This window comes from Bombina bombina, chromosome 2 (genome assembly GCF_027579735.1).
Source record: "Bombina bombina isolate aBomBom1 chromosome 2, aBomBom1.pri, whole genome shotgun sequence".
Taxonomy (NCBI): Eukaryota; Metazoa; Chordata; class Amphibia; order Anura; family Bombinatoridae; genus Bombina; species Bombina bombina.
The window spans coordinates 584,531,298-584,540,484 of record NC_069500.1 but is presented as its reverse complement, the minus strand read 5'-3'; positions in this window follow the sequence as shown (position 1 = coordinate 584,540,484).

The following is a 9,187-nucleotide window of genomic DNA, read 5'->3' as shown; positions in this document are numbered from 1 at the left end:
GTCTTCATCCTATCCAGCAAGAAGAGGAGATCCGGACTGGCAAACATCTTCATCCAAGCGGCATCTTCTATCTTCTTCCATTCGGCGCGGAGCGGGACCATCTTGAAGCAGCCAACGCGGATCCATCCTCTTCCAACGGCGTCCTAAGTCCGAATGAAGGTTCCTTTAAATGACGTCATCCAAAATGGTGTCCCTCGAATTCCGATTGGCTGATAGGATTCTATCAGCCAATCGGAATTAAGGTAGGAAAAATCTGATTGGCTGATTGAATCAGCCAATCAGATTCAAGTTCAATCGGATTGGCTGATCCAATCAGCAAATCAGATTGAGCTCGCATTCTATTGGCTGCCACTATGAAAAACATGAATATATCAAGTAAGTTCTTACATAAATTATGTTTTCTTTCATGTAAGTGACATGAGTCCATGAGCTAGTGATGTATGGGATATAATACCAAAGATTAAATAAAACAGCTATTTCCACTGAGAAATTAGATCCCCCAAAAAATAATTAAATTCTCTTAAAAAATTTCAAAAAAACTCAAATCAAAGGCATTAGAATCAAGCTGAGACAACTGCCTGAAGAACCTTTCTACCAAAGGCTGCTTCCGAAGAAGCAAACACATAAAAATGGCAACATTTAGTAAAAGTATGCAAAGAAGACCAAGTTGCTGCTTTGCAAATTTGATCAACCGATGCTTCATTCTTGAGAACCCAAGAAGAGGGAACTGATCTAGTAGAATGAGCTGTAATTCTCTAAGCTTTGTGAATCAAAAGTCTGAACCAAAAAAACAGAGAAATAACAGAGACTTTCTGACCTTTCCTGGAGACAGAAAAAATAACAAAAAAGACTAGAAGTCTTTCTGAAATCTTAAGCAGCCTCAACATAATATTTCAAAGCTCTTACCTCATTCAAAGAATGTATAAGACCCTACACGAGTATTCTTAAAATTAGGACACAAAGAAGGAACAACAATTTCCTTAATGATGTTGTTAGAATTCACAACTTTAGGTAAAAATTTAAATTAAGTCCACAAAACAAATTTATCTTGATAGAAAAACAGATAAAGAGACTCACAAAAGAGAGCAGACAATACAGAAACTCTTCAAGCAGAAGAGATAGCCAAAAGAAAATACACTCTCCAAGAAAGTAATTGAATGTCTAGAGAATACATAGGCCCCTATTTATCAAAGGTCTTGCGGACCTGATTCGACAGTGCGGATCAGGTCCGCAAGACCTCGCTAAATGCAGAGACTAATACGTTCTCCACATTTAACATTGCACCAGCAGCTCACAAGAGCTGCTGGCGCAATGCCGCCCCCTGCTGACTCGCGGCCAATCGGCCACCAGCAGGGGTGTCAATCAACCCGATCGTACTCGATCGGGTTGAATTGTGGCGATTCCTGTCCGCCTGCTCTGAGCAGGCAGACAGGGTTATGGAGCAGCGGTCTTTGTGACCGCTGCTTCATAACTGCTGTTTCTGGCGAGCCTGCAGGCTCGCCAGAAACACGGGGCATCAAGCTCCATTCAGAGCTTGATAGATAGGCCCCATAGACTCAAAAGGAGGAGTCTGAAAAATCTTAACCGAGACTCCAAGGAGGAGAAATAGATTTAAAAACAGGTTTAATATGAACCAAAGCCTGAACAAAACAGTGAATATCAGGAAGTTAAGCAATCTTTCTATGAAATAAGACAGAAAGAGCAGAAAATTTGTCCTTCCAAAGAATTTGCAGACAAAACATTAATCCAAACCAACCTGAAGAAACTGTAGAATCCTAAGAATTCTAAAAGAATAATCATGAGTTGAACATCATGAAATATAGGTTTTCCAAACCCGAAAATAAAATCTCCAAGGAACAGACTTACGAGCCTGTATTATAGTGCTAAAACTGAGTCAGAGAAACATCTATGACTAAACACTTAAGCATCAATTTCCAATCCTTCAAATTTAGAAATTTGAGATCCTATGGAAAAACAGCCCCTGAAACAGAAGGTCTGGCCTTAAAGAAAGTGGCCAAAGCTGGCAAGTGAACATCCTGACAAGGTCCGCATACCAAAACCTGAGAGACCAAGCTGGAGCTTTTAGAAACACATAAAAATTGTTCCATTATGATCTTGAAAATCACCCTTGGAAAAAGAACCAGAGGTGGAAAAATGTAAGCAGGTTGGTAAAACCCAAAGAACTGCTAGAGCATCCACTATCTCCACCTGAGGATTCTTGGACCTGGAAAAGAATCTTGAAAACTTCTTGTTTAGACGAGAGACCATCAGATCTATTTCTGGAAGACCCCACATCTGTACAAGAAAAAAAAACACATCTGAATGGAGAGCACTCCCCCAAATATAAAGTCTAACATCTGTGATAATCCCCTTTTGTCTACACCTGAGATATGAATCACATAAATTAGACAAGAGTTGGATTCCGTCCAAGAAAGTATCCAAGATACCTGAAGGACTGCAAGTCCCTCCATGATGATTGACAAATGCCACTGTTGTGATATTGTCTTTTTAAAAAACAAATGTAAAAGTTATCTCTTCAAAAGAAGCCATGCAGCTCCCCCACAGGAAAAACTTGCATCTGTTGAGAATACAGTCCAGGTAGGGATGAACAAATGAGGCCCCCACAGTAATGTGATAGTCCAACCACCAAATCAGAGAGAAAAAAGTGTTGGGATTTAAGTATATCAGTTGTAATAACTGAAAATAATCCCTGCACCTATGGTGCAACAAAAAATGAGCAAAGAGGATCGCACTTGATGCTGCAGTCATGCACCTAAAAAGGTTTAGACAAACTAAAATTAACTTAATTTGTCTCTAGTCTATCAGAGAAAGAATCATAGACACTAAAATTTATCTGGAAACCTAAAAAGGTGACCTTGTCTAAGGAATCAAGAAACACTATTGTAAATTGATCCTCCAACCATATCTTGAGGAAACCACACTAGTTGTTTCAACTGAGATTCTGCTGAATGAAAAGATTAAAGCTAGTACCAAATATCATCAAAATAAGGAAACACTGCAATACCCTGCTCTTTTAAAAGAATCTCTGAGCTGCCGCTAGCCCAAAAGGATGAGCAACAATTCGGTAATGCTTATCTAGAAATGAGAATCTTAGAAAACAATAGTGGTCTGAATGAATTGAAAATAAGCGTCCTGTAAGTCTATTGTGGACATGAAGTAACCTTGCTAAACAGAAAGGCACAATAGTTGCTATAGTCACCATCTTGAAAGATGGGACTCACAAAACGATATAAAAATTTCAGATCCAGAATTGGTCTGAACAAATTTCTTTCTTTAGGACAATGAATAGAAACCCAAACTCTGTTCCTGCAGAGGAACTGGAACCATCAGCCCTGAAGACTCTAAATCTGAAACACAATTCAGAAAAACCTGAGCTTTCACAGGGTTTGTTATAACATGGAAAATAATCTTCCCATGGGATGTTTTTATTCTGAAACCTATTCGATACTCCTGAGAAAACAATATTCAGAATCCACTGAATTTAACAGAAACTGTCAAAATGTTTTGAAATAAATTCAATCTGCCCCCCCCACACACACCAGTAGAACTGGTTAAAATGCCACACCTTCATGCAGTCTTAGGGGCTGAAATTAGTTTAATTATAAGGCTTGGAAGTATTCAAATTCAGAAAAAAATCTAAAATCAGAGCCAGAGGCCTTAAGGGAATGAAAAAACAATTGGGAGCTTAATAATTCCCATTAGATTTCTTAACTTGGGGCAGAAAAAAACTCCCTTTCCCCCAGTAATAGAGGAGAATAAAATCCAATAGAAAATCTTCAAAAAATTACTATCCTAAAATAATAACTCCTAGGGGTCGATCCGATAAAAATCGTCGCCCGCAATATTTGCGCGGGTTTGGTATCCTATATACGGCGTAACCTAGAAGTTACGTGCGTATATTTCTGCCATCGCCCGTAGTTTTTTGGGCCATAGGCAGGTATACCAAACCCGCGCAGTTTGGTATCCAATATACAGCGTAAGGACTTACGTGGCGAAAATGGAGAAATCTTACTCCATTTTCACCTCGCCACAAAAAGCAGCCGTAAGAAGCCTTAGAGTATTGGAGCCCCGTGACTCTCTAAACTAGCTGCTAAATAAAACCTAACACCTAACACATGCGCAATGTCTATCTACCTGTCAACCGCGATCCCCCGCCGCAATCCCTAATAAAGTATTTAACCCCTAAACCGCCGCCATCTACATAAACTAACCCCCTACTGTGAGCCCCTAAAACCGCCACCATCTAACTGATCTATCCCCTACTGTGAGCCCCTAACACCGCCGCCATCTACCTTACCTACCCCCTAAAGTGAGCCCCTACCCCGCCGCTATCTATTTTAAAATTATTAACCCCTAATCTAATCCCCCTACCCCGCCGCCATCTATATTAATTTATTTAACCCCTAAAATACTAAACTATCCCTACCACTAAACCTAAGTCTATCCCTACAAATAGCCCTGAAAAGGGCTTTTTGCGTGGCATTGTCCCAAAGTAACAGCTCTTTTGCCAGCCCTTAAAAGGGCTTTTTGCGGGGCATGCCCCAAAGAATTCAGCTCTTTTGCAAGCCCTTAAAAGGGCTTTTTGCGGGGCATGCCCCAAAGAATTTAGCTCTTTTGCCAGCCCTTAAAAGGGCTTTTGGCGGGGCTTTGTCACAAAGTAAACTGCTCTTTTGCCTACAATCTACATCCCCCTACACCGCGGCCACCTATAATAAATGTATTAACCCCTAATCTAATCCCCCTACACCGCCGCCAGCTATATTAAACACATTAACCCCTAATCTAATCCCCCTACACCGCCGCCAGCTATATTAACTATATTAACCCTAATTATATTAGGCTTAATATAGTTTATATAGTTATTATATTATATATATTAACTATATTAACCCTAATTATATTAGGGTTAATATAGTTAATATCGTTATTATATTATATATATATAAAGTATAATAACCCTATCTAACTCTAACATCCCTAACTAAACTCTTATTAAAATAAATCTAATATTAATATTATTAATTAAAATATTCCTATTTAAATCTAAATACTTACCTATAAAATAAACCCTAAGATAGCTACAATATAATTAATAATTACATTGTAGCTATGTTAGGGTTTATATTTATTTTACAGGTAAATTGTTAATTATTTTAACTAGGTATAATAGCTATTAAATAGTTATGAACTATTTAATAGCTACCTAGTTAAAATAATTACCCAATTACCTGTAAAATAAATCCTAACCTAAGTTACAAATACACCTACACTATCAATAAATTAAATAAACTACAAATATCTATCTAAAAATACAATTAAATAAACTAAACTAAATTACAAAAAAAAACAAACACTAAATTACAAAAAATAAAAAAAAGATTACAAGATTTTTAAGCTAATTACACCTATTCTAAGCCCCCTAATAAAATAATAAAGCCCCCCCAAAATAAAAAAAATTCCCTACCCTATTCCAAATTAAAAAAAGTTCAAAGCTCTTTTACCTTACCAGCCCTTAAAAGGGCCTTTTGTGGGGGCATGCCCCAAAGAAAACTGCTCTTTTGCCTGAAAAAAAACACAATACCACCCCCCAACATTACAACCCACCACCCACATACCCCTAATCTAACCCAAACCCCCCTTAAATAAACCTAACACTACCCCCCTGAAGATCTCCCTACCTTATCTTCACCACGCCGGGCGGAACTCCTCATCCGATCAGGGCGATGTCTATCCAAGCGGCAAAGAAGAGATCTTCATCCCAGCGATGTCTTTATCCAAGCGGCAGCAAAGTCTTCTTCCATCGGGCAGCATCTTCCATGAAGCGGCATCTTGAATCTTCTCTCCACCGACGCGGAGCATCCATCCCGGCCGACGACTGAACGACGAATGAGGTACCTTTAAATGACGTCATCCAAGATGGCGTCCGTCGAATTCCGATTGGCTGATAGGATTCTATCAGCCAATCGGAATTAAGGTAGAAAAATCCGATCGGAACAGCCAATAGAACGCAAGCTCAATTTGATTGGCTGATTGGTTCAGCCAATCGGATTGAACTTGAATCTGATTGGCTGATTCAATCAGCCAATCAGATTTTTCTACCTTAATTCCGATTGGCTGATAGAATCCTATCAGCCAAACGGAATTCGACGGACGCCATCTTGGATGACGTCATTTAAAGGTACCTCATTCGTCGTTCAGTCGTCGGCCGGGATGGAAGCTCCGCGTCGGTGGAGAGAAGATTCAAGATTCCGCTTCATGGAAGATGCTGCCCGATGGAAGAAGACTTTGCTGCCGCTTGGATAAAGACATCGCTGGGATGAAGATCTCTTCTTTGCCGCTTGGATAGACATCGCCCGGATCGGATGAGGAGTTCCGCCCGGCGTGGTGAAGATAAGGTAGGGAGATCTTCAGGGGGGTAGTGTTAGGTTTATTTAAGGGGGGTTTGGGTTAGATTAGGGGTATGTGGGTGGTGAGTTGTAATGTTGGGGGGTGGTATTGTGGGGGTTTTTTCAGGCAAAAGAGCAGTTTTCTTTGGGGCATGCCCCCACAAAAGGCCCTTTTAAGGGCTGGTAAGGTAAAAGAGTTTTGAACTTTTTTAAATTTAGAATAGGGTAGGGAATTTTTTTTATTTTGGGGGGCTTTATTATTTTATTAGGGGGCTTAGAATAGGTGTAATTAGCTTAAAAATCTTGTAATCTTTTTTTTATTTTTTGTAATTTAGTGGGTTTTTTTGTAATTTAGTTTAGTTTATTTAATTGTATTTTTAGATAGATATTTGTAGTTTATTTAATTTATTGATAGTGTAGGTGTATTTGTAACTTAGGTTAGGATTTATTTTACAGGTAATTGGGTAATTATTTTAACTAGGTAGCTATTAAATAGTTCATTACTATTTAATAGCTATTATACCTAGTTAAAATAATTAACAATTTACCTGTAAAATAAATATAAACCCTAACATAGCTACAATGTAATTATTAATTATATTGTAGCTATCTTAGGGTTTATTTTATAGGTAAGTATTTAGATTTAAATAGGAATATTTTAATTAATAATATTAATATTAGATTTATTTTAATAAGAGTTTAGTTAGGGATGTTAGAGTTAGATAGGGTTATTATACTTTATATATATATAATATAATAACGATATTAACTATATTAACCCTAATATAATTAGGGTTAATATAGTTAATATATATAATATAATAACTATATTAACTATATTAACCCTAATATAATTAGGGTTAATATAGTTAATATAGCTGGCGGCGGTGTAGGGGGATTAGATTAGGGGTTAATGTGTTTAATATAGCTGGCGGCGGTGTAGGGGGATTAGATTAGGGGTTAATACATTTATTATAGGTGGCCGCGGTGTAGGGGGATGTAGATTGTAGGCAAAAGAGCAGTTTACTTTGTGACAAAGCCCCGCCAAAAGCCCTTTTAAGGGCTGACAAAAGAGCTGAATTCTTTGGGGCATGCCCCGCAAAAAGCCCTTTTAAGGGCTGGCAAAAGAGCTGTTACTTTGGGGCAATGCCACACAAAAAACCCTTTTCAGGGCTATTTGTAGGGTTAGGTTTAGTGGTTGGGATAGTTTAGTATTTTAGGGGTTAAATAATTTAATATAGATAGCGGCGGGGTAGGGGGATTAGATTAGGGGTTAATAATTTTAAAATAGATAGCGGCGGGGTAGGGGCTCACTTTAGGGGGTAGGTAAGGTAGATGGCGGCGGTGTTAGGGGCTCACTTTAGGGGGTTATAGATTTAATATAGCTGGCGGCGGTTTAGGGGTTAATAACTTTATTAGGTAGCGGCGGGTTCCGGGAGCGGCGGTTTAGGGGTTAATACATATTTTATGGTTAGGCTAGTGAGGGGGGATAGCGGATAGAGGGTTAGACGTGTCAGCCTATGTTAGGGAGGCGTGTTAGACTTGTCGGGCTATGTTAGGGAGGCGTGTTAGACAGTGCGGGTGATTTAGACTTTAGTCAGGTTTTGTAGGCGCCGACAGTTTCTAACATGCCGTAAGTCACTGGCGACGCCAGAAATTTGTACTTGCTCAGATTTCTGGACATCGCTGGTTTATCCGACTTACAGCACTTTAGCATCTGACGGCGCCATATATTGGATAGCTTGAGTTGCGAGCTGAAACTGCGGTCGACGCGGGTTCCCTCGCTTGCGCCGCAAACTATGTCGTTTATCGGATCGCGCCCCTAGATTACGAGTTTTGAGTGCTATAGGGAAAGTAAAGAACGCCACAAAAGTTGCGTTATTTAACCCCCTATAGCGCTGCCATTACAAGTTTAAAAAAACCCGGCTTGTGCGGGCGATATGGCTGCATTGAGCTCCATACCGCACACAAAAGCAGCGGTGTTGTGATATGCTTGTGCACGCTTTCCCCATAGACATCAATGAGGAGAGCCGGCAAAAAAAATGTCTAACACCTGCGACTGCGGAAACAAAAGCTCCGTAACGCAGCCCCATTGATGTCTATGGGGAAAAAGAAACTACAGTTCAAACCTAACATAAACCTCACGTCTAAACACCCCTAATCTGCTGCTCCTGATATCGCCACCACTATACTAAAGTTATTAACCCCTATTCCACCGCACCCCAATATCGCTGCAACTATATTAAAGTTATTAACCCCTATTCCGCCGCTACCGATAATGCTGCCACCTAAATAAAGCTATTAACCCCTAAACCCCTGGCATCCCACATCACTACCACTAAATAAACCTATTAACCCCTAAACCGCCAGCCCCTCACATCGCAACAACCTAAATTAAACTATTAACCCCTAAACCTAATGTAACCCTAATGTAACCCTAACCCTAACACCCGCTAACTTTAACATAATTAAACTAGATCTAAATTAAACTTACAATTATTAAAGTAAAGGTCAATTTTGACGAATAAGTGCCCGGTTTTTAATAATCCTATTAAAAACAAGGGCACTTTAATTCATCAAAATTGACATTTCAAGCGTTTTCTTCAAAAACGTACCTATTAATCCTGAAAGCTGCTCCATCGATTCCCCTGGCCGTTGGAAGCCTCTACTTGCGTCAGAAATTATGAATCCGGCTTCCTCCAATCACGGCGTTCTCCCCGGGGGGGATCATGGCCTGAGGGAACGCCGTGATTGGATAAAGCCGGATTCGTCATTTTGGA